Source organism: Narcine bancroftii, chromosome 1, assembly GCF_036971445.1.
Source record: "Narcine bancroftii isolate sNarBan1 chromosome 1, sNarBan1.hap1, whole genome shotgun sequence".
NCBI classification, from domain to species: domain Eukaryota; kingdom Metazoa; phylum Chordata; class Chondrichthyes; order Torpediniformes; family Narcinidae; genus Narcine; species Narcine bancroftii.
In genome coordinates, this window is record NC_091469.1 from 133,846,435 (window position 1) to 133,874,066 (window position 27,632).

The 27,632-nt window shown below is 40.2% G+C and overlaps 2 protein-coding genes across 2 annotated transcripts in view; one reads left to right on the forward strand and one right to left on the reverse strand.

Moving 5' to 3' along the window:
• Positions 1-10,043, forward strand: part of LOC138754019 (uncharacterized) — a 48,282-nt gene extending 38,239 nt beyond the window's left edge. The window contains exon 6 of the mRNA XM_069917739.1: positions 9,298-10,043. The gene's annotated coding sequence lies outside the window, so the exon portion shown is untranslated. The remainder of the gene's footprint in view (positions 1-9,297) is intronic.
• LOC138764505 (protein WWC2-like) overlaps positions 1-27,632 on the reverse strand; it is a 257,311-nt gene that overhangs the window by 205,969 nt on the left and 23,710 nt on the right. The gene's annotated exons all lie outside the window — the stretch shown is intronic.

Consider the following 27,632-nt stretch of genomic DNA (forward strand, 5'->3'; position numbering starts at 1 on the left):
TCAGGAAGATTGTGAACATGCTAAAGAGGATACATAGGGAGCTTTACCAAAATTATTCTAAAGTAGAAGGATATTAGATCTTTGGGAAAACTGTTTATTTTCTTGGAATAGTTAAGCTTGCAAAGAGATCTGATAAAGGTATCTCATATTATTAAAGGTGTAGACAGAATAGATCAAGAGTAAACCAGCATTTTAAATAATGTTTGAAGCCAAATTTGCCTCTGTCCTCAAGCCCTAGGTCACTTGAAAGGAGCAAGCGTTTGGGTGCAAAGACGTGCAAAATACTTAAGTGCTGGACAAATTCAACAGGTCACTCAACATAAATTCAGGTGACTTGCAGGAAAAAAAAATAGAAGAGACAGGAGGAAAAATATTTTTTTACAATGCTTAAAGGAGGCAAATTCATCTGTAATAGTGGCAGCAGGGGTTACACTCAAAAGGGATCTGAAAAGTACTTATTTTCAGAACCTGAAGTGAGTATGAATTGGTGGGGCTAGGTGAGATGTTTCTTATCTCGTGCCAGTGCAGAGTCGATGGACGAAATTATTTTGAACTAAGCAGAAATGTTCTCCTGTAAATGTTTGGCAGTGTCAATGAAACAAAAGGAGCAAATGGTCCATTGTCTAAAGTATTAAATGTGCAGGTGAGAACAAGAAGCAGTAAACTGTTTCTTTTACTAATACAACGCCTTTACAGCACCAATAATAGGGATTGGGGTTCAAAACCGATGGTGTCCATAAGGAGTTTGTACGTTCTCCCCGTGTTTGTATGGGTTTTCCTCAGAGGCTCCAGTTTCCTCCCAGTGTTTCAGACATACTGGGGATGTTGGTTAATTGGGTGTAATTGGGGGGCACGAACTCATGGGCCGAAATGGCTGTTACCGTGCTCGGGATCACCTTGAAAACAGCAATTCATACATATGGCTGCTCTTCATCGACTACAGCTCGGTCTTTGATACTATTATTCCCTCAGTGGTGGTCAAGAAACTACTAACTCTAGGCCTCTGTACCCCCCACTCTCCATCTGGATCGTTGACTTTCTCATCAGAAGACCACAGTCAGTACAAATTGGAAACAATGTCTCCTCCTCATTGATCATCAACACAGACGCACCCCAAGGATGGGTGCTTAGCCCACTGCTCTACTCATTATACCCCCGTGACTGTGTGGCCAGGCACAGTAACAATGCCATCTACAAGTTTGCCAATGACACTACAGTTGTCGGCAGAATCACCAACGGCAATGAGGAAGCGTCCAGGAGGGAGATGGATTAGCTCGATGAATGGTGTAATGACAACAATGCTGTGTTCAACATCAGCAAAACTAAGGAGATGATTGTGGGCTTGAGGAAGTTAGTGGACACGATCCAGTCCTCATCAAGGGATCATTAGTGGTGAGGGTCAAGGACTTCAAATTCTTAGGTGTCAACATCTCCGAGGATGCGATCACCAAGAAGGCTCTTCAGCAGCTATACTTTGTGAGGCGTTTGAGGAGATTCAGTACGTCTCCAAAGTCTCTCAGAATCAGAGTATGCTGGCTGGTTGCATCACTGCCTGGTATGGAAGTGCCAACTCTCAGGACAAGAATAAATTCCAGAGGGTTATTAACTCAGCCTGAGACATCACAGGCACCAGACTTCACTCCATCAAGGACATACACATGAAGCAGTGTCTTAAAAAAGCAGCCTCTATTCTCAAAGATCCCCACCACCCAGGCCATGCCCTCTTCACCTTGCTACCATTGGGAAAAAAGGACAGGAGCCTAAAGACAGGCACTCAGTGGCACACGGACAGCTTCTTCCCCGCTGGTATTAATTCCTGAATAAACAATGAATGTTTTGGGCACAATTATTTTTACTTTTTTATAATAATGTTGTAAGATGGTTATAATACGAATGTTTGCTTTGTGACACTGCCGCAAAACACCGAACTTCATGACTTGTTCATAACAATAAATTCTGATTCTGACTGATGTCGAATTTAAAAATTAAAAATTAAAATTATTTTTTAAAAAATGTATAATATTTCTCAAGTTGAAAGAGGAAGGGCTTTCCAGAACTTCAGACTACAACGAGACAAAATTCCCTTCCAATTTCCTCTGTCCCTCGCCCAAAGGTGTCAAATTGATGGAGTTCAGTAACATTTTAGGGAGAAAATTCAACTCATAGTTGGTCATTTTTCTACTGTCAACTTGACATTAAACCTTTACATTTCATGCTGCAATCTGCTACTACTGAACTGCACAAGGATTGCTCCAGACATCATAGTCATTTGGAGCTAGCAAGCAGTCCAAGTAACTCTTTGGCTGTGGTAACCCTAAAGGAATAATTAATGAAACCAGGGAATATTTGGGGGGAAAGCAGTATGCATTAAGCAGGCTTTTTCAGTCTCACAAAGAAGATAGCCCTTGCAATAAAACTTAATCAATGGCGTCAAGAAAAGACTGAGGCAAAAATACTGCACAGTTTGGGCAGGTTTTTCTATCTTTCCTTTTGTTTTCCTTCATCAATGTGAAGCTACTGAATGAAAATGTACTGAAATCTTATCACAGTTTATTTGAAGGTTACCGACCAGCATCTTAAGTCCGATTTGGATTCCCTCAACACTCCATCTCACTAGATATGTAAGCCAGATGTTACACAGCAAGCATTTTTTGGATGGAGCCTCATTTGTGCCAAGAAGAGGCTACAGTTCTTGATTGCTGGGGTCTGTCAGACAGTGGTGGTGCATGGAATGTGCTACTGGCAAAGCTGGTGGAGGCAGGTACAATAGGTTCTTTTAAGGGACTATTAGATGGTGCATGGAAACTGAGAAAAATAGAGGGTTATGCAGTGGGGAAATACTAGGCAGTTGTCAGCGTAGGTTATGAGGTCGGCACAACACTGTGGATTTTTATGTTCTAAACCAAAATTATTCTCAACATTCCAAAGATTTACCTATGGTTAAACTCTCTTCAAATGAGAAAATGTCCAACTCTAATCTCAGACTGCAATGCACTGACACATCATACTGTCACACAAGCCAACCTCCTTTTCATTGACTCCATCTGCACTCACTCTGCAAGGTTGGGGAAGCTGCTATTTTACGAAAGGGCCCATCCCACCGTCATTTATTTTCTCCTGTTTCCATCAGTGAGAAAATACGTGATCTTGCATACATGAACCTCCAGATTCAAGGATAGTTTCAGACTCTTGAGTGGACCTCTCATTGGCAAGGTGCCACTGCACTCTTTAACAGCGCTTTTCTCTATATCTGATGATGTTTTCGCACAGACGAGAAGGGCTGAATGGCCTGGTTTTTCTGTGCTGTAGTGTTCTATGTACTGCACTTTACTAACATACCTTTTGATTCAATAAGCCCTGCACTTTTGTTTTCTTATTGTACTTCCACCTTTTATTGAAGTTTGGGGTGACTTACCTGGATAGCACACGAAATGAACTTTTCACTATACCTTGGTAAACATGGCACCAAAAATTCAATTCAAGGTGGAAAAAATAACTTTTGACTGAATAATAGGATTGAATCCAATCCTTTAGCAGATGCAGCAGGGAGACATAGCAAATGTAACCAGGCCGTCTCTGAACATGTTGCTTTGGGCTGACCCTTCATGAGCAGAGAGGAAAGATGATAAGGAGTCAACAGTCCAATGCTGACATGGTCAGTGTTTCTCAACCTTTTTATTTCCACTCCCGTACCACCTTAAGTAATCCCTTACTAACTATCCTATGGCATAGGATTACTTAAGGTGGTATGGGAGTGGAATAAAAAGGTTAAGGACCACTGGACTAAGAATTCTGGCAGATCTGAGTGGTGTCAATGTCAGGGAAGGCTCAGAATTTTTTAAAAACTCAATTAGTAGAGGAGCTCAACAAGACAAGCAGCAGTGATGGAGGCAAATGGATGGTCAGCATTTCAGTCAAGACCTTGCATCAAGACCCAGACTTACCTGGATAGCACACGAAATATCCATGTCGGCATGGGGACTATCATTTACAATTTTTTTTAAAGTTAGGCATACAGCACAGTACAGGCCATTTCAGCCCACAAGCCCATGCCCTCCAGTTAATTGATCTGCAACCCCTAGTACATTTTGAACGGTGGTAGGAAACTGGAGCACTGGAGGAAACCCACGCACCCACGGGGAGAATGCACAAATTCCTTACAGACAGTACCTGATTCCCGATTGCTAGTGCTATAACGGCAATGTTGTAATGGTGTTGCGCAAAACGCGATGCTAACCGTGTCGACTTAAAGTCTAACATCTGTTTCAAGCAGAAGACAAGAGCACTTGAGTAGCCACCTGAAGTGGTTTTCATATTCCCCATTCTCTGGAGAAGGGACAGAGAAGATTTAGCAAGATGTTATCTGGGCCAGAGCCTTTCAGTTAGAAGTAGTGACTGGGTAGGTTTGTTCTCTCTGGACCAAAGGAGGCTGAGGAGTGACTATACAGAAGTGTAAAGGTAAAGGTAAATGTTCCACTATTGTCAAGTAATACTACATTTCAAATGTAACATGCTTGAAATTCTTTAACTTTTGTCTACAGTAAGGCAGACAGTAACCTACAGCACCTGGTGTTCCTAGGCAGTGTCCCTTCCAAGTACTGACCAGGCCTGAGTCTGCTTAGCTTCCAAGATCTGATAATCTCAGGCAGATTCAGGCCATTAGAGGCTTCAGTAAAACATTATGAAAGCAATAGATAATGTAGTTAGTAAAAATCTTTTCCCATGGTAGATGGTAGAGTGTATAAGACGTGGAGGTATTGTTCTCAGGTGAGAGTGGAGGTTAGAAAGGATCCTAACAGAGTATGATTGGAGTCTGAAATATGCTGCTTGAACAGTTGTGAAGACAGATATTCTCACAATATTTAAGAAGACAAATCTTTGAATTACCAAGGTGGGCAAAGTTACAGACTGAATGTGGTAAATGGGATGAGAGGGTGATAATAGGTGGTGTTGACACAGTGGGCTGCATGAGTCTTTATTCCAACTGTTCTTCGTAAATGGACATTGTTCCATGCTGCTCCAATTTTATATCCTTAAATTCAGTACTCCCTCTGATGATGAGCACATCCTTCTCACTTCTTACCATTGTTAGGGAGGAGGTTCTGCTTTGTTCACCTGTGAAAGGTATGGTTTACCCATTGTGTAGGTAAATCAGTGAAATGTGGCTGACTCGTGGGCAATGATAAGCCTTTGGCTACCTAAACTTAATACCTCAGCCGTGCTAATGTGGTAATTGCTATGGTTTCATGCAGTAGTGTTGTCTTTTGCAACTGCAAATTCTGATTGACAGCTCAGATACAAGTGTCACAGTTGCTACATTATGGATTTTATGAAGAGATTACAGTTTGCTCTTTCTTAAGGATCCCAAAGAGTATTATTATGGTTAAGCAGAGTATTCTGCAAAGAAAGCCATCTGACAATGGGGACTGTGAAAACAAAAGGTCAAGGTAAACTTTACATTCCTGTGTAAACCAAGCAATAAATAGTAAGGCAGCAAGTCTTCACCCCTGAAGTGGACGAGAATAGACCAAAGAATATAACTTCCTCAATGTTGATCAACTCTTGAGTGAAACTCAAAAGTCTGCGGACACTGGTTGAGGTAAAAGCACAATCTCCCAAGAGACTGCAACCTCTATGACCTTCAAAGAAAAACGGGTGGGAAGGAGGGAGGGAAGGGGGGGTGGGGAAGGGGAGAAAATGACATTGTGAATAATCAAGAGGGAAATGTTTGTGTGCATTTTGGTTAATATGTTTCATAGTGTGAAAAATAAAATATATTTTTTAAACTTTTTACATCAACTCTTGAATTCTGAGGTGAGAGTAAACATGAATGAGAGACAAGTGCCGAAAAATTAGAGGTGATTTCATTGAAATGTTTAAAATTCTTTGAGGGATTGACTGCAGAGACAAGAACCAGGACTGAGATGAGACTTCTGCACTCAGAGTTTTGTGAATCTTGGGCACCATGCAAGCTATATCAAGATTCTGATCAATCAATATTTGGGCTCAAAAGGAAAGCAGGAACTGTGGAGATGAATTAGGGAATGCAGCTATTGTAGAGAATGCCGCAGCCACTGCTTCTGTTTCTCTCTTTCCCTACTCCTCTGTTCCCCTTCCAGCTCCCCACCCCCGTTCCTTCCTCTCCTATCAGAGAGCGATCCCTCTCAGCCCTCTTCCTCCGCCCCCAATCACTTCTGAGCATCTTTCCCTTTGACCCTCTCACCTGTATCCACCTGTTAAGCCTATGCTCTCCTCCCTTCCCCTTTCTCCCTCCTCCCCCCACCTTGCCTGATTTTCAACATTTCTGATGAAGGGCTCAGGCGCGAAATGTCAGCTGCCTTTTACTTCCTATGGATGCTATGTGAGTTTCTCCAGCAATTGTGTAATGCCTTGGACCCCAGCATCTGCAGATTTTCTTGTTTACCTCTTCCATTTCTGACCTGTTCAATGGTTTCAATATTAACTTCTACTGGTGCCTGCAGTAGAAAAGCGCAAACTAAAAGAATTCCTTGATTAATTGAATCGAAAAGCATTCCAAAGACAAGTTGTCTAGCGGATGAGTGTGGAGGCCATTAACCCCCAGCAGAGCAGGGTACAAATTTACGACACTCCTGCGTGCATGGACTGATATTTCATTCTGTTTGGACTATTTCCAAGTCTAAACTGTCATTACACCAGGTACAGGCACATTCACGTTGGCACAGCTCTTGCAGAAATTGTGCAGTGATCCACTTCGAAAAAGGTTGGAAATGTTATGGCCAATTCAACTTTCCCCGTCAGATATGTTTTAGTACTTGTCCTGCACTCAACAAAATCACGACTTGCCCTCTCTCAGGCATGAATTGTAGACAAACCTATAAATTTTATTGAACATTCATAATACTTGTAGGAATACATCAAGTACATTGGTACCTTTGTGTCTATTTAAAGAGACACTTCTAATATCAGGGGACTTGGCTGGGCTACTTGAAAATCACTGCATGTTGCTGAAATACCCATCAAAATACTGGTAATGACTTTTCGTCATAAACACAAGTGCAATGTACATATGCACTGAAATTTGTCCTCCCTGTAACACTTCTGTTACAAAAATCAACTATGGACAGCACAGTTAGTATAATGGTTAGCACCACGCCTTTACAGTGCCAGTGATTGGGACCGGGCTTCCAATCCCACGCTGTCTGTAAGGAGTTTGTACGTTTTCCCCATGTCTGCGTGGTTTTCCATCGGCAGCTCCAGTTTCTTCCCACTGTTCAAATGGTACTGTGGGTTGTAGGTCAATTGGGTGTAACTGGGTAGCTAGGGCTCGTGGGCTGAAATGGTCTGTTACCATGCTGTATGTCTAAATTAAAATATATATTTTTTAAAATTTGCGATAATATGAATTAAATTACCCTCAAGCAAAAAGATAATAAATATAATAAATATTCACAGTTACAGTTAGTGCAAGAAAAAAGTGATGTTTCAATAAAGACAGGTCTTTCAGTGGTCCCAGGGCAGTTTATTGTTCGAGTAATAAGGGAAGGTTCCAGGGCCTGATTCCTGTTTGAAAAAAATCTGTTCTTGAACCTACAAGTGCTTTCTTCCCAAAGATAGCAGTGAGAAGAGGTTGTAACTAGGGTAACCATGGTGCTGCCGGCCTTCACATCGATGTCTTCAGTGGATGGGAGGTTGGAGTCTGGGATGGATTTGTCTATGTTTGCTTCTTCCTGCAGCCTTCTGCATTCCTGGGCCCTGATGCAATCAGTCACTATACTGTATATTTCAGCATATAAATCGAGTCATGAAACCCTAAAAAATTTTACCGAGAAAAACCAGATTGACATCGATTCGGCGTATAAGTCAATGCTGAAAGCACCTCACCACCATAGACGCCACCGCTCCCCGACACCTTCTGTCCGCTGGGTGCCACCATAACCGCTTCTACCTGGGACCCTGATGTCGCCATCACCGCTCCTGCCTGTTAGGCCAAGGTTCCCGCTCCCGCAATTAGCTCAATGTCACTGCTCAAGCTCCATGGGTCGTCGCTGGTCCTGCCCAGTAGGCCGAGGTTTTTTTAATACTTACTTAATTTACAGCTTTGTTTCTTGAGATTGGAGTTTTAAAAACTTTTGGTTTGTTCCTTGGAGGCCCAGATAGCCCAAAAAATGGGGGTCAATTTATACGCCAGATATACCATAAAACCTTTAAAATGAGGCTAAAAAAGACGGGTTGACCTATCTGCTGGTTGACTTATATGCCAAAATATATGGTATTTTCCACTGTACACCTGTAGAGGTTTGACAGAATATGCACCGACCTGTCAAACCTCAGACCTCTTAGAAACTCAATGTGTGCCTGCTTAATGTGCTGGCCCCAGGAGATGTCCTCCAATATGTGAACTCCCAAGGACTTTAAGGTACTAACCGTCTCCAGCACTTTCCCATCAATGCAAAGGACACAAAGTGTACTCAGAATAGCAAGGGTTGTTGTTGCAGTGTACAGACATAGACAGAACATTACAGCACAAGTCCTTCAGGCCATGATGTTGTGCCAACTTATATACACAAAAAAAAACTAAACCCACCCGACCTCATAACCCTTTATTTTTCTTTCATTCATGTGACTGTCTAAGCAACTCTTAAATGCCCCTTTTTTTTTAGCCTTCACCACCACCAAGTCATTCCAGACACCCACAAATCTTTGTGTAAAATACTTACCCTTGATGTCCCCTCTAAACCTTCCTCCCTTCACTTTGTACAGGTCTCCTCTGGTGTTTGCTGCTCCCGCCCTGGGAAAAATGTGCTGACTCTCTACCTTACCTATGCCTCTCATAATCTTGTAGACCTCTATTAAGTCTCCTCTCATCCTTCTTTCCTCCAAAGTGAAAAACCCTAGCTCTGCTAACCTTGCCTCATAAGACATATTTTCTAATCCAGGCAACATCCTGTTAAATCTCCTCTGCACCCTCTCCAGAGCTTCCACATCTTTCCTGTAATGAAGTGACCAGAACTGAACACGATGTTCTAAGTATGGTCTCACCAGAGATTTCTGGAGCTGCAACATTAGCTAATTTATAGGTAATGACACAATTCATTGGGTGTCTCAGTAGTGTTAGTGGAGGTGTGTTACTCGAATGACTGTCACATTGGGTGGGCCTTTTATCAGCAGTCAGGAGGAAGAGATAAGCCTTTCTCTGAAAATCTACCCCCAGAGAATCTCCCAGAGATACCATATCAGACACTCTTGGGTCAATATTGGATATTTTAATTAGACAAATCTTGTTACTGTACTTTTACAAAAGTTGCCTTTCAACAGGATTGTTTTGATGTCAAAGAAAGCTCTGTGTCCCCCTGATGAACTGGCTGCAGCCGAGGTGAGGAGAACCTTATTCAAGGCGAACCCACATAATGCAGAGGGACCAAACGAAATACCTGATCGGGTACTGAAGGACTGCACAGATCAATTAACAGACATCTTGACTGGCAGCTTCAACACCTCACTGCAGCAGACCATCGTTTTTGTGTGTTCAAGACAGCCAGCATCATCCCGGTACCCAAGAGAGGAACAATACTGGCTTCAATTACTTTAGCCCTGTGGCACTGGCTTCCACCATCCTGAAATGCATTGAGCAATCAAAGCACACCTCCCAGAGACTCTGGATCCATTTAAATTCTCCTATAGACAAAAACAGTTCCACAGATGATGCTATAGCCTTGTCACTTCATTCTGTCCTGGCACACCTGGAGAACGATGCCTCATTTGTCTGACTGCTGTTCATTGACTTCAGCTTGGCGTTTAATATGCTCATTCCCCAGAGGCTGGTGGAGAATCTGTCCTCACTGGGACTCAACACCCCTCTCTGTAATTGGATCCCAGACTTCCTAAAGGCAAGACCACAGTCTGTCCGGGTCAATAAGAGAATATCCGGCACCATCACAGTGAGCACTGGCCTATCTCAGGCCTGTGTGCTCCAGCCTGCTCCTCTTCGCGCTATTGACCCAGAACTGAAATCACCAGATCCAGCTCCAACACTGTCATCAAGTTTGCAGATGACAGGTTGCCCGTCAAGGGACGAGGGGTGACTCAGAGGGGGGGTGGGGGGGGGACACTTGGAGTTAAGGGAATTTTAGATGTGGGAATGTTTGAAATATTTTATCTTTTAGAAGTGTTGTCATACAGTGTGCTCAATAAAAGAAAACTGAGAAATGAAAATGGAGAAAAGGGGAAAGGTGGTGGTGAGGAAGCGGAAATGAGATGAAAACAAAATATGAGATGGCCGTGTTGAACTATATGACTATAAATATTAACGGAATATATAACCAAGTCAAAAGGAAGAAGCTATTAAATTTACTGAAAAAAAAATAGATATAGCATTCGTGGAGGAAACGCATCTAATTGAAGTGGAACATAATAAATTAAGGAGAGACTGGGATGGCACGTAACAACAGCATCATATAACTCAAAAGCCAGAGGTGTAGCTATATTAAACAATAAAAATGTACCAATAAAAATAGAGGAGGAAATAATAGATCCAGCAGGGAGATATGTAATGATAAAATGTCAGATATATTCAGAGCTCTGGAATTTGGTCAATATATATGTACCTAATGAAGAGGATCAAAAATGTATGCAAGATATTTTTTTGAAGATTGTAGATACGCAGGAAAATATATTGATAGGAGGGGACTTTAACCTTAATTTGGATTCAAAGGTGGATAAAACTGGACAAAAGATTAGCAGAAAGAACAAAGTCACCAAATTTATGGTTAAATCAATGCAGGAAATGCAACTTTTGGATATATGGAGGAGACAACACCCAAAGGAGAAGGAATACTCATATTGTTCGAGTAGACATAAAACCTACTCAAGGATTGACCTGTTCCTGTTGTCAGCCCACATCCAAGAGAGAGTTAGAAAAATGGAATATAAAGCTAGATTGTTATCTGATCACTCACCCCTGTTATTAGCAATAGAACTGGAGGACATCCCACCAAGAACATATAGATGAAGATTAAACTCCATGCTACTTAAAAGACAGGATTTTAGAGAATTTATTGACCGCCAAATTAAAATGTATTTTGAAATAAATACGGAATCAGTGAAAGACAAATTTATATTATGGGATGCAATGAAAGCCTTCATCAGAGGGTAGATAATAAGTTATGTAATTAAGATGAAAAAGGACTACAATCGGGAAATAGAACAGCTGGAAAGGGAAATAGTAAGTACAGAAAAAGAACTAGCAACAAGGGAAGATACAACAAAAAGAAAAGAATTGGCGGACAAAAAAATAAAGTACGAAACATTACAAACATATAAAGTGAAAAAGAACATATTGAAAATAAAGCAGAAGTATTACGAGCTAGGAGAAAAAAAAACGCATAAAATACTAGCCTGGCAACTTAAAACAGAACAAGCTAAAAGAACTGTATTGGCATCAAGTAAAAAGAACAAACAAATTACTTATAACCCAACAGAGATCAATGAAAACTTTAAGGAATTCTATGGGCAATTATACCGAACTGAGAATGAAGGGAAAGAAGACAAAATAGTTGAGTTTCTAGCTAAAATGGAACTACCGAAATTACAAGAAGAGGAGCAAAACAAATTGATAAAACCATTTGAAATAGAGGAGATACAAGATATATTAAAAAAGCTACCAAACAATAAAACGCCAGGGGAGGACGGACTCCCAATAGAATTCTATAAAACATTTAAAGAGTTACTAATTGCTCCTCTCCTGGAAGTAATGAACCAAATAGAAGAAACACAAAACATGCCAGATTCATGTAAAACAGCAGTAATTACAGTAATACCAAAGTCGGGGAAATATCTACTAACACCAACATCGTATAGACCAATATCTCTACTTAACTCCGATTATAAAATAACAGCAAAAATATTAGCAAACAGATTGGCCGACTGTGTGCCAAAAATAGTAAAACTAGATCAAACTGGATTTATTAAGAAAAGACAAACAATGGACAATGTTTGTAAATTCATTAACTTAATCCATGCAGTACAAGGAAATAAGACGCCAACAGTGGTTGTTGCTTTAGATGTAGAGAAAGCCTTTGACAGGGTAGAATGGAATTCTTTATTCAAAGTATTACAGAAGTTCAACCTACCAGAGAAATATATTAATTGGATTAAAGCATTATATAAGGGTCCAATGGCGAAGGTGACAGTAAATAGATATATATCGAACCAATTTAAATTAAGCAGGTCAACTAGGCAGGGATGTCCACTATCTCCCTCACTGTTCACTTTAGCAATAGAACCACTGGCAGAACTGATAACAGAAAATAAAATAAAAGGGATAAAAGTAAAAGAGAGGGAATATAAAATCAGTCTATTGCAGATGACATCATAGTATACTTAACCGAAACAGAAATATCAATAAAAGAACTATATAAGAAATTGAAGGAATATGGAGAAATATCGGGTACAAGATCAACGCAAATAAAAGTGAAGCGATGCCAATGAATAATGTGGATTTCACATTTAAAAAAGAATCACCATTTAAATGGCAAACACAAGCAATCCGATACCTAGGTATTAGACTAGATAATCATCTAGGCCATCTATACAAATCAAATTATCAGCCATTAATGTAGAAACTACAAGATGACTTATAACATTGGAAAGATTTACTACTAACACTGATAGGAAGGGTAAATTGCATTAAAATGAATATCTTCCCAAGGATACATTACCTATTTCAATCGTTACCAATTCCCTTAACAGAGAAATTCTTCACGTGAATGTATCTGTACTTAGAGGAAAATATAGATAGTACAGACAAGAATTAATAAGGGAAGGTAATGGAATAGAGAGAATAAGGAGGGAATTAAAAGAGTGACCTTTGTGACATATGAAAAGTGAAATCTTTTCTGGGGGGGCGGGGTGAGGGGAAATAGCGGTCACTGCAAAATCAGTTGACGCTTGCGAGTGGATTCGCAAATCCAAATGGAGAGGGGAGATGTGGTTGTCCGACAAGGGATAAAGGACAACTCAGGAGGGGAAGGGGAGATTGGGGATAAATAAGATAGAAATAGGAGAATAAGGAAAATGTTGGATGTTGTAGGAATGTTGTCTTATAAAGAGTTGAAAATAAGAAAACAGAAATGGAAAAGGAGGAAAGGTAATGATGGAAAAACGGAAAGAGAAGATAAACAAAATATAAAAGGGCTACGCTGAACTATATGACTTTAAATATTAATGGAATACATAACCAAATTAAAAGGAAGAAACTACTAAATTTAAATGAATAAATGTATTCCATTAGAAAAAATAACATATAGGTTAAGAAATAATATTGAAATATCCGAATAAGTATAGGAGCCTTACATTAAATACAATAGCGAAAACCTACCAGGGACAAACATTACCTAAGTTGATGGAAGGAGAAGGAAAGAAAAGAATGGACTCAGTAGAATTTCTGGTGTATTTTTGTTGAATGACAACATTGTCTGACTGGCTTAATGCAACCTAGATTGTATACCTAAAATGGATGAGAGGGGGGGGGGGTGGGGGGGTGGCTTGGGAGGAGGGGGGGGGAGAAAAAGTCACTGTATATGTGTGAAAAAGAAATAGTGTATATCATGGCTAATGTGATTTATGGTGTGAAAAATAAAAAATTTAAAAAGTAAAAAAAAAATGATCTAAAGAAAACAATAAGGAAATTCTTATGGAAAGGGGGAAAACCGAGGATAGCACTAGATAAATTAACAGAATGGTACAAACAAGGGGGTTTACAGGTACCAAACTTTAAGAATTACTATCGAGCAGCACAATTAAGATATCTATCAGATTTTTATCAAACGAGGGAAAAACCAGATTGGACCAGGATAGAACTAGATAAAATAGGGGAGAAAGTACCAAAACATACTTTATAAGTGGGATGAAAAACTGGTGCAACATAGAAGTTCACAAGTACTGCACCATCTGGTCAACATTTGGAAGATTCACGTAGTAAGGAAAAAAACAAATTACCAACTACCAAAATTACTATTGACGCAAAATCAACTTATCCCTTTCACAATAGATAACCTTTCCTTTAGAGAATGGAAGAGAAAAGGGATTAAAAGAATAGAAAATTGTTTTTTGGGAATTAATTTATCATCATTTGAACAAATGAAGTACAAATATGGAATAACTCACGGTACAATGTTTGCATACCACCAACTGAAAACCGACTTAAGGGACAAATTGAGAAGCAGACTGAGGTTACCAGAAGGAAGCAGCTTTGAATATGTGATTACAAACACAATGATAATTAAAAGATTTATAACAAACATGCAAGAGAAAGAAAATAAGCTGTAAACCCACACAAAAGTGGGAACAAGATCTAAACATAAAGATAAAAAGTGAAATATGGGAAAAGCTATGCTCCGGAACTATGAGAAATTCAATAAACACGAGGTTACACATGATACAATATAATTGGTTATACAGGCTATATATCACGCCCCAAAAGTTAAATAAATGGGACCCAACAGTATCAGATAGATGTTTTCGCTGTAAGAAGGAAACGGGAACAACAGTACATGCAATTTGGGCATGTGAGAAAGTGGAAAAGTTTTGGGAAGATCTAAATCAGGTATTAAATAAAATCACAAAAAGCAACATACCTAAAAATCCAGAGATCTTTCTTCTAAGTAATATAAGAAGTACAGAATTAGGCCTCAAACTGGATGAAGCACAAAAAAGATTTATTATGATAGCCTTAGCAGTAGCAAAAAAATGTATAATGTCAACTTGGAAATCAGAAGAGAGCCTGAGAGTACAGCAATGGTACATGGAAATGAATAAATGTATTCCATTAGAAAAAATAACATATAATTTAAAAAATAAAGTCACATTATTTGAACAAATTTGGGAACCATACATGAAACACCACAGAGAGGGCCTACTGCGGACCTCCACCCCCTAAAATGATAAATGAGAAGAAGACGAAATGAACTGACCCAATGTATAAAGGTAGATGACACAATTTTCTTGTTTATATTCATTGTGTGATGACATTGTTTAATGGGTTTATTGTAATGTATATGTTGAACATTTAGTGGGTTGAGGGGGGGTGGGAGAAGGGAGGGAAGGGAGGGGGGAAAGGGGGAGAAAATGATACCGTGTATATTCAAGAAGGAAATGTTTGTGTGTATTTTGATTAATATGGTTCATAGTGAGAAAAATTTTTAAATTTTTTTTAAGTTTGCAGATGACACAACAGTAGTTGGCCTCATCAGCAACAATGATGTTCACGCTGCAGAGAAGAAAATCTTGTGAAATGATGCGAGAGCAACAACCTGAGTCTCGATGTGGACAAGACGAAGAGATGACTGTGGACTTCAGGAGGACCAGGAATGACCACCCTCCACTACACATCAACAACTCTGCAGTAGAGAGAGTGGAGAGTACCAAGTTCCTTGGAGTTTACTTAAGTAGTGACCTATTGTGGACAGTCAACATCTCCTCATTTCTCAGTAAGGCACAACTGCAACTGAACTTCCAGAGAAGACTGAAGCAGACAAGGCTACTGGCCATCGTTATATCGAGAGTATCTTTGTCAGCTGCATCACAGTGCAGTACAGTTGCAGCAGAGAAATGGACCATAAGAATCGCAGAGAGGATAACTGAAGTCTCCCTTCCCCCTCCCCCCCTCCACCCCCATTGATGTGATCTACCAGGATTATTGTCTGAAGAGGGTGCACAATATCATTGGACTCCTTCCACCCAGCTGCTCCTGCTGGGGAAGAGATAGAGGAGTATCAAAGACAACACTTTCCCCTAGGCAGTGAGACTGCTGAACGACATAAAGAACTGCACACACTAACCAACCGAGACTCTCATTTGCTCAAAACCATATTTATTGATTAATATAGATTAAATGCTTGTCCTGCAAATGTATTATTTGTCTGTCTGTGTTATGCCTGGTTGTGTGTCTGCATGTTTTGCACTGAGGATCAGAAAACACTGTTTCATTGGATTGTACTTGTACAGTAAACTTGACTTGACATATGAATGTAATTTATTGTACAGTTAAAAACTTTGTTTAGCATGTCATCCAGTCACAGTAACTCATAGAGAAGGTGGTACAATAATAACCAATATATTAACCAAATAAATATTTTATTCAGTAGTATTATTGTAATCAAATAGTGCACAGTATAATGTTAATCAACTAAGTGCAGGGTATAGAGAATCAGTTAAAACCAATGGAAATGCATCATATTTTATAATTAAGAGTCTGAAAATAGCAGGAAAGTTGCTCTGTGCAATTAAATCAACCTTCCATTGGACAACATGCCTCTACAGATCCAAGAAAAGAAGCAGGTAGGCCATGCACTATGGAGTTGGGTTGGAAGGACTGAGATTGAACAGAGGGGGAAATGGGTTTGGACATGATTCAGAAGTGGGTAAATGCTCACTGGGGATCAGCCACATGACCAGGGGAGGACGAAAACACCAGGCCAAATGTTTGGAGAGGGAGGCAGAGATGTAATCAAGCTATCAAAGATTTCTGCACTGGTCAAGGCATTGTGGGAGCAAGCACAACATTAAAGAGGACACGCTTGTCAGAGATCAATGCCTCACACTCCCAGTCAGAACGGACCCCACAAATTAAAGCTAAAGGAGACCTCAACGTCAATGTGAAAGAACTTTAGGCCCACTGCATAAATTCAAGTTTCTATTTTGTTTATTTACAACCACTTCTCAAAAGCAATATGCTGCTTATAGAATTCAGTTATAGAGAAAACATATTGTTGAACATGACTTCATGGACCTGCTACATCACTATAAATCAATTCTTTGGCAAAGAAACCACTTAAACATCACTTGAAATATACATTTCACGGTTATTATTGGCAAGGGCCCAATAAAAAAAAATATTGTTACAGGGAAGCCCATGATATGGGAGTGTCAGATTTAAGAGAAAGATTTTTTGCAACCTCAGGACATCTCAGAATTGCTTCACGGCAAGGAAGCATCTACATCCAGAAGTGGAGTTACTTTCACATGGCAGGGAAACCAGTGGGAGCTCCACAAAAATGTGGGAAATGGATCTCTCTTCAGCGATGAGATAGAAATATTAATTGAATGCATCCTAAGAAATGGGAAACAGCGACCAGAAAGCAACAGACATGGAGATTCCCCCTTCCAATATCCAGCTTGTGTTAAGCTGGGAGCAGCGATTGAACTGGCCTCAGTACATTTCAAAGAATAATATTCCCCAAACACAGTCATGAAAGAGTTACTCATTGGGTCTCACTGCCCATGGTTCCTCCATCACCCAGCAAACCTTAAGGTCAGTGATTTTAGCCAATTATCACCTTTAATCAGGGTTATTAACACAGACGATGGGACTGTGGTATCTCATAGCTGCTGTACAATTTGTCGATTCCCAACTTGTGAAAGAATGGAGACTGAACAAAAGTATTGGGGCACACCTCGAGAGCGAATACTCTTGACATTTGAAATTAATACCTGCACATAAGTAATACTATCAGTTTTATATAATGGCTGTTTAGGTCTGGGGTTGGGAGTGGAACAGGTGGAAAATATGAAAGCTTAAAGGTGTGGTAGCTAAAATTATGATAACCTTGCATCAAGGATATAATCACTAAATCTAGAGTGATCTGAGAAAGCTAGCATTATTTTATTACAAATAATTAAGACTATTTAAAACTTACCAAATCGGAGGACATGCCGAAACTCAGCATTAGAAACTCTCTAAAGAAGGGTGTGGGGGCTGGGCGCCGCCGTCACACTTCACCCTCACCGCACATGTGCCAGCCGGCACTATTTAGGACCGTGCATGCAACAGCCGGGACACTTTAGGGCCCATTTACAATATCTGCTACAGGCCCCGCACTACCTTAATCCGCCCCTGCGTGTAAGTTAATAATCAGACCAATGACAGGTGAGATAGTTCAACAGCTAAGTCTGCAGACTCTGTGATTACAATGCAGTACACAAAAGTGCTGTACAAACTCAGCAGGTCATGCAGCATCTATAGGAGTTACCAACGTTTTGGTAACCCTTGACTTACTTTCGAAAATTCATGACCTGATGAGTTTCTCCAGCACTTTTGTGTATTGCACATCTGTGAAAAGACCTTCTTCACCGTTTGATAACTTTTTTGACCGTCCAAATTCTCTGCAAGGGCAAAGCTTCAGAAAATACTGTATTGACATGTTTATACCAAGCTCTTAAAAATAGAAGAAAAATGGTGCCAAATTTCTTAAAAAAGGAAACAACCTTGAGACTTGAGAATGAAGATTTTGACTTTGTTGTGTGGAAAAGCAGGAAAGATATGATGAGAGAATGTTTTTATTGCAGGTCCGGCTGAGGGAGCAGAGCTCAAGAACGTATCGAGGACAGGAAAAAAAAGTTTTTATAGATTCAGTCATAGAGCACATGTGGGCCCTCCACACCACTCTGTCCATGCTGACCATCAATTACAATTCTATAGTAATCCCATTTACAGTTGCTCCCCTGCCTACAATGGTCCAACTTATGATTTTTCGAAGTTACGATAGTTTGAATCTACACTTTCAATTTTGAATTCCGATCTGTTTCCATGCTTGCGATATATGGTACACTATTCTCTCGTGATGCTGGGCGATGGCAGCATCATGCGAGTGTATCGTACAGCATACTCACCATCCTGCAAGTAATTTTAGTTCAATGTTTAAACATTCTTCATACACCCAGTGTGCTTTCAACTATGTATGTTAGTGGCTTTTTCAGTGTGGAATAAAGGTATTCAAAATTTCATTATAAAAAACCGTAGGTGTGGTATTCTCTTCCATCTTACAATGGGTTTGCCAGAACGCATCGTTCACAGCCTTTTATGCTTTGACCATCTCTGTGCGGTCTAAAAAAAAATTAATTATAGTGTCTTAGGAGGCAAGTGCAAAACTCAAGTTACCTTTTGTGAGACACCAACATGTGAGCAGGGAGATTTGCTCCCAGGTGTGGTCCCTATTGGATTCAGCCTTCAGTGACAACTCTGACCTTGACATCACAGGCATCCTCAATGGACTTCTCTGGTTTCTATTAAAACCTTCCCTCTTATCATATCCACCTCTGTTGGTCTGGATTCCTCTCCCTCCCATTCTTGCCCCTTTCTTTCACCTGTTTTTATTCAGATGCCTATTGGCTTTTTGCTTATACCTGGAACATTGGTAAAATATCTTTACCTCCTATGGACGCTGTGAGATCAGCTGAGTTCCTCCAGCATTTCTGTGTGTTTTTATCACAGCTTTAGCATCTTCGTTTGTTTGTTTTTTTCTCTCCTTCTGCTTCCCCTAGCTGGGCAGGCCAGCATCAAGGACAGAGATTAGGAATAAATGGAAGACTATTTAGAACTGGGATGAAGAGAAATCACATCATTTTAGAGATGGTGACCCTTTAGAATTCACTCCCCTATGTGGTGTGGAGGTTCAGGTACTGTGCTCATTCAGAACAGAATATATTTATTGGCAAAGGTTCGGAGATAAAATATCAACCTTTTTTGACACCATCTCAAAAAATTCAAATTGTCAGACATGTCCTGCCAGTCACAAAGTCATATAGACTGTTCCTAATCTATTCTAATCTGGTTAATGAATTAAACAGACATTCCATAAACTTTGGGATCATTTACACAACACTGACCTCACCCAATCTGAGACATTCCCTTTCTGGCCTCTGATCACTCCTTGATCCTCTCTACAACGTAACACTAACTTGCTCACTCTATTCCCATTTCTGATGAAATTCCATACCTGAATATTTAACTCTGCCTCTCCCTCCACAAATTCTGCCAGATCTGCTGAGTGTTTCTAGCCTTTCTGGTTTTAGGTTTGTATTTAAGAAATACCTTGATGAATTGAAGAAACTCGGACATGCCATCATTTCTAGATTGATACAAACAAAGCTAGCCTTTTTCCTTAAATGATCTTCTGTGGTCAAATTAATTCGGCGTCAATCTAACAATCCAAAGCACATGACTCGATCCTTATCATGGCAGCATTTTTCAAGTCAAATTAAGTTTATTGTCATCTGGTTGTACAAGTACAACCCGACGAAACAGTGTTCTCCGGGTCCTTGGCATAAAACATGCAGACACACAACCAGACAGAACATATGTACAAACAATACATAGTATTTCATCTATACAAATAAATAAAAATTGTTTCATGATTACGAGTTTCATCCTACTTGAAAGATAAATTAGGAAGCAACTTGAGTTTACCAGAGGGAAGTAACCTTGAATATGTGATTACAGATACAATGTTAATCAAAAGATTTATAAAAAATATGTATATTAAACTGCAAGAAAAGGAAAATGAGGAAACAAATGGTAAAACTAAACAAAAATGGGAACAAGATTTAAATATAAAGATAAAAAAGGAAACATGGGAGAAGTTATGCTCTGGAACGATGAGAAATACAATAAATACGAGGCTGCGTATGATACAATATAATTGGTTACACAGACTATACATTACACCGCAAAAGTTAAATAAATGGGACCCAACAGTATCTGATAGATGTTTTCGATGTAAAAAAGAAAGGGGAACAACAATTCATGCAATCTGGACATGTGAGAGAGTAGAAAAATTTTGGGATGATCTCAATCAGATATTAAATAAAATAACAGAAAACAATATACCAAAGAATCCAGAGATCTTTCTCCTAAGTAACATAAAAAATAAAGAATTTGGAATTGACTTGGAGGATGCACAAAAAAGATTTGTTAAGATAGCCCTAGCCGTAGCAAAAAAATGTATTATGTCAACCTGGAAATTGGAAGATAATTTGAAAATACAACAATGGTATATAGAAATGAATAAATGTATTCCATTAGAAAAAATAACATATAGTTTAAGAAATAATATTGAAATATTCGAACAAGTATGGGAGCCTTACATTAAATACAATAGCGAAAACCTACCGGGAACAAACATTACCTAAGTTGATGGAAGGAGAAGAAAAGAAAAGAATGGACTCAGTAGAATTTCTGGTGTATTTTTGTTGAATGACAACATTGTCTAACTGAATTAATGCAACCTAGATTGTATAACTAAAATGGATGAGAGGGGGGGGGATGGGGGGGTGGCTTGGGAGGAGGGAGGGGGGAGGGAGAAAAAGTCACTGTAAATGTGTGGAAAAGAAAAAGTGTATATCATGGCTATTGTGATTTATGGTGTGAAAAATAAAAAATTTAAAAAAAAAAAAAAAAATGATTACGAGTTTCAGATGATGAGAGTGAGCAGTTCCTTTGGTCATTCAGCATTCTCACTGCCTGTGGAAAAGCAGTTCCTCAGCCAGGTGGTGTAGGTTCTGATACTCCTGTATCTCTTCCTCGATGACAGCATCTGAAAGATGTAGTGTGCAGGGTGGAAGGGGTCCTCAACGATTTTGCACACTCTCTTCAGATAACAATCCCAGTAGATGTCAATGGGGTGGGGTGGGGGGGAGGGGAAACTCCATTGATCCTCTCTGCCACTTTTATGGTCCTGTGGATTGACCTCCGATCCATTTCTCTGCAGCAACTGTCCCTACTGTGATGTAGCCGGCCAGAACACTTTCAATAGAGCTCCTATAGAAGCCTGACATAATGGTGGTCTTGCTCACTTCAGTTTTCTCAGGAAGTGCAGAGAAGTGAGGAGATGTCATTATCCTGAAATGAGGTCAGGAAGCAGGGAACCAATGGAGAGGCTTGGGTTCCTGATTGGAGCCATTTGATCCAACACAGCCATTCATCCAATGGAGTGCTTCTGTTTTAACTTGTCTTGACTCAGGATGACATCACAGTGTACTTTTGAATCCCAGCTCTGTAAACAAATGACTTGCAATCAAGAATTATTCCTCCACATAACTAAAGAACAAGACCCATCTTGCTTTATTCAATAAAATAACTCTCATAACTTCCCAAATACTTGATTATCTCGGGATTTCCTGTTTTGAGTAAAAGTTGTCCAGAAGCATGTTCATTGATTTTGGTTGTATATGAATCACTGCACTTAATCCTGATTCATGCAAGATGGGTTATTTGACCCAAGGTTTGATTTCATTTTAGTAATAAAGGCACGACTTTCTCTGTTCATAGTATTTAAGCAGCTCTGCCTTTCATGTTACACTTTTGTAAACATATTACAACTGTCAGGAAGATGGGACAGTGACTGCAGTTCCCAAGAAGACTGAGGCATGCAAGGCTGCCAGCCACTGTTTTGTCAACTTTCCACAGGAACCTAACTGAGCGCATCCTGGCTGGCTGAAACATAGAGTGGCAGAGCAAATCACTAGGTAAATCAGTGAGGACCCCTACCACCCCACACCCAGCACCTTTCAGCTACTCCCATCGGGAAAGAGACATAGGAGTACCAGAGCCTGCAACACTAGCCTGAGAAACAGCTTCATCCCATGGGCAGTGAGAATGCTGAATGAATAACTGCTTATACAAACCCTCTGTGACTCCACTGTACTTTTAACAATAATACTTATTTATTGTAATATTTGTATATACAATGTGACGGTGTTGGTGCTGCAAAATTGCTCAGCAAAAGGAGGTGTAAGGCGCTCCTTTTGTCCGATAGCCTACAAGTCACCCTGCTGATCAATGGCCAGGATTACCTGCCCAATATGGACACTGCAACTGAAGAAGCCAAAGGGAAACCACTTCAGTATTTCTTCCTTGAATAATCATGAGATCAACATCGACTATAGTCTCCAGCTCAAAGATGGAGCTTTCACTGAAGGAGAATGGGGAAGCCACAACTACAATTCGGAGGGTCAGAGATCGTGACAGTTGGAGGGAAATGATTGCCTATGCTAAACGGCAAGGCACCTGATTGAATATACAATGTACTATGCATATGTATTGTTTGTCTATATATGTGTTATGTCTGTACATGTATTTTCAATGTGTTGTACTGAGGATCAGAGAATGCTGTTTTGTCAAGTTGTACTTGTACAATCAAATGATGAATGAACTTGAACTTGAAGTTGTACATGAAAAGAAGTCTGCATAATCTGTACTTTGATGTCACTGGTTGTCTAAGAAGTAGGAATAATCAAATTAGTTCAAAACTAACAAATTGATAAGCATCTTAACAAACTCCCCACTGGTACACATGTGTAGTTCAGAATGAGGGTGATAAGAGGGATGAATCAGAAGGGAATGGAATGTAGTTTTGAGCCCATTAATCATCAATGGATAACAAAAATTTGAAGCTGGATTCCTTCCCCGCATATATAAATGTGCTGTAGAGACTCAGCAGGTCACACAGCATCCATTGGAAATAAAGAGTAAGCAATATTTTGGGCCTGGGCCCTTCATCAGGTATAAGCAAAAGCAAATACTGTAAGTGTCTGAATTCAAAGGTGGGGAGGATAGGAGAGGCAGAGGAGCACAGGCTAACAGGTAAGAGGTCATAGGTGGATGCAGATGGGAGGGTAGAAGAGAAACAAGCTGAAGATATAGGGGGAGAGGATAGCTCACTCATAGAAGAGGGAAGGGGTGTTGGAGGAAAGGAGACAGACAGATAGGGAAAGAGCAAGGGGGGTTCATGGAAATTAGAGCAATCGATGTTCATGCTGTCTGGTTAGAGAGTGCCCAGTTAGGTAGTCACAGTTTGGCAGTGCATTAAGCCGTGGACAGGTCAGAATGGCATTGGAGTGTGAAATTGAAGTGGTTGGCCAATGGGAGGTCCTTGTTGTTGCAGTGGATGGAGAGAAAGTGCTCATGAAATAATCTCCCAGACTGCATTCAGGCTCACCAATATCAAGGAGGCCACATTGAGAGGACCAAAAGCTGTAGATGAATCCTCTAGATTAACAAGTGAAGTATTGCCTCACTTTGAAGGACTTTTTGGGGCACTGAATGGTGGTGAGGGAGGAGGTGAGGTCGCAAGTGTAGTATTTCTTGTGGTCACAGGGGTAGGTTCTGAGGGGGTAATTGGTGGGAAGGAATGAATGGTCATGCGAGACCCGGAAGCAGTCCCTACAGAAAACAGAGAGGGGTGGGGAAGATGTGTTTGGAGAGATTACATTGTAGGCAACAAAAAATGCAGAGAATAATATGTTGGATGCGAAGGCTGGTGGCACACTTGACCTTAGCATCTGCAGGCATTCTTGTTTAATATGTTTTTGGCAAGCACTAATGAAAACAATCTAAATGCTGGCTCACTCATGTCAGAAGGTAAATCCAAACCATTGCATTAAAACAGTGGTTCTCAACCTTTTTCTTTCCACTCACATACCACCTTAAGTAATCCCTATGCCATCGGTGCTCTGTGATTAGTAAGGGATTGCTTAAGGTGGTATGTGAGTGGGAAAGGAAGGTTGAGGACCACTGCTCTAGACCCAATTATTACTGAAATATTTTGCTTGAGAAAAATTGTCATTGGCCCATTTCCTCTGTAGTTATGAAACCTTGCACATAACGAGTCAATTGGGTACGATTTAAAGAGTGGTTTTCAACTTTTTTCTTTCCATCCACATACCATCTTAAGTATTCTCTTACTAATAGGGAATATTTGAAGTGGTATGTGTGTGGAAAGAAAAAGGTTGAGAACCACTGCTTTAAAGACAATGACATCTCATTGCCTTTCAGTTAAAATGCAGAGACTGCCTGTGCTACTAACTAACGTAATCATTCTTCTAGCACGCAATTAGCTGAATCATAATTACTGTTGAGGTTGAATGCCTTTAAAATGTAGAAGATTTTATATCCTGAGATTTTGAGAAGTTAGGAATTATTTTTTTTGGGGGTATTTGGAAATGACCCCTTAGAAAGCCATGGATTTTCTGTGGCACTGCAATCCCACAAGATGTGGTCTTTTCTCTCCTTAGTGAATGAGCCACAAAGTATTTTTCTCAGAAACCACGTGCTATGTGTCTATGTGATTATTACACTCGAATATTATTTATTAGACATCTATTTACACTTACAGAGAGGATTACTGAAATGTTTCATAATGATATCCATAATAATGTTGCTATTTTCACATGGCGAAAACAATTTGAATAATTGCCAATTAGTTTTATTTTATGATGCTCAGTAAGAAATTCATCGATTTAGATCCAGTAAATGATGAAGGAATTGTGATATAATTCCAACTCAGTGGAAGTATTCATTGATGATCAGGTTGATAATGGATACAGTAAAACCCCTGGTATTTGGCACCTAAGGGATCGGTCATTTTCCGGCTGCTTGAGATTAGGCACTGCATGACTGCCAAACTGACGGCAAGGCGCGCCAATTTTTAATTTCCGCATTTTTTCCGCAATTTTTTTTTGCCGGTTGCTTGAGGCTGCCGGTTACTTGAATTCCAGATAACAGGCATTTTACTCATACACATGAGTACATCTGTATTGAAATTCTTGCTTGCTGCCACCAAACCAGGAATTGGTTAAAGAAAATCTAACTACACTGGTACATATTAAATTACCCCTGTATGGAATGAGAGAATAAATATATTTTAAAAAATCATGGTTAAAAATATTCATGGTTAAAGTGAGTACAGAAGTAAGCAAAAGTACTTGAGGTGCATTAAAAGGTCCATCTTTACTTTATATTCATCAAGCATGACAGTGCCCTAGTTCATTACAGTGAGGTATTGAGGTTAAATCACTGAACTGAATTGATGATTCAAAGATATGAGCACAAGGAATTGAAAATCAACGAATTAAGAATAAATGCAGAATACAAGGCTGGCATTTGTAATGGTGACCAGATTGTTGTGAAATGAACCAGATGTTTTTATATCCTTCAAGGAAGAAACATTCGTCCATATTGTGACCCCAGACCTAAAAAAAAGAGGTACGCTTGAAACTATCCTCTGAAAGGGTGCAGCCAAGCAATCAGTTCAAGGGTATCAAGTAACATTCATATCCTTTGAATAAATTTTAAAACGTGTGAATATCCTTCAGAAATACTATACTGACTTTCAAACTCCTTGCAGTGACTGGAGATTGGTTGTTCCTTCCTGGGGTAGGGTAATGCAGAGTGGTGAACCAATCCAGAAATGCAGCAAAGCAGCCCACCCCTCCAGTCTGCATCAGGCCCACCTTCAAAATACTACAACAACTTTCCATATCCAGTGGCTGCTGCCCTGGATCAACTGCAAATGCGATACACAAATTTCAAGAACAGAGAGGACTACAGCGCCATTCAGGATCCTCGGCCCACAGTGATGTGCTGACCCATATATACCTACCAAAAAATACCTCCCTCGTGACCCTCTTATTTTTCTTTTGTCTATGCGCCTGTCTACGAGTCTCTTAAATGATGCTGTGGTGCTCTGATGCAAAACTTCACTGCCACAAAACTCCAAATTTCATGACTTGTTCATGACATTAAATTCTGATCCTGAATGCCCCTCTTGTTCCAGCCTCCACCACCACACCTGGCAATGGATTCCACGAACACACAATTCTCTTTGTAAAAAAAATTGCTATCCTTGATGTCTCTCCTAAACTTTCTTCTTTATTGTTGTCCTCTGGTGCTTCTCCCATTCAAGATTTGTTTATTGAGATGTCATAAATGCACAAAATTTGTCAACTGCTGCCTGCTGTAAAGGCACACAAAGCACTATCACTAGCCTAGCACATCAGCCTCACCAATAGGAGAAAGAGGAGCAAACGAGACCACCTTCAGAGACACCTAGTGTCGCAAGTTAACCTCTTCCCTTCCAGAAACCTTGTTTCTGCTTCAGCTCAAATCCACCAGTCACTTTATTAAGACACAATAAACCCATTGCACATAGGATGCTGACAACCAGCGGAAAGAATTCGCAATCACAGGCTGGAAGTGCCGCCCACATGCTGGCAGTGACTTGACCGTAATCCAATGTAAGTCCTGGCATGTGAACATCACATGAGAATAGATCAGACGCCACCATCAATCCCTGCTCCTCTCTCCACTTGAACAGCCTACCAACATTTTTGGCTACGTGGAGCAATCCATGCTACATGCCTCACAGGCACGGCCCCTCAACTCTTCCTCTGGTACATCAATGACTACTTTGGTATTGCCTCATGTACCCATCATGAGCTTGTTAACTTTATTCACTTTGCTGCTAACTTCCAACCTGACCTCATATTCACTTGGACCATCTCGAGCAACACTCTCCCTTTTCTTAATCTCTCTGTCTCCATCTCAGGAGACAAACTGTCAGCAAACATCTTCAACTAACCCACCAACTCCCAAGACCTACCTCAACTACACCTCTTCCCACCCTGTCTCCTGTAAGGATTTAATTCCTTTCTCTCAATTCCTCTGTCTCATCTGCACCCAGGAGGAGGACTTCCGTGCCAGATCATCAGAAGATGTTCTCCTTCAAACAATGTGGCTTTCCCTTCACCGCAATCAACTCAACCCTCACCTGCATATCCTCCATTACCTGCACATCTCAACCCCTACATGCAACAAGGACAGGACTCCTCTTGTCCTCACATCCTCCTCCACCATTTTCATCGCCTACTATGTGATCCCACAACTAGAAACATATTCCCCTCTCCTCCTTTAGCAAGGGACCGCTCCCTACCCTCGTCCACTCCTCCCTCCCCACTAATCATCTCTTTGGCGCCTAACCCTGGGACCACAGAAGATGCTCCACTTGTGCCTACACCTCTTCTCTCGCCACCATTTTGAG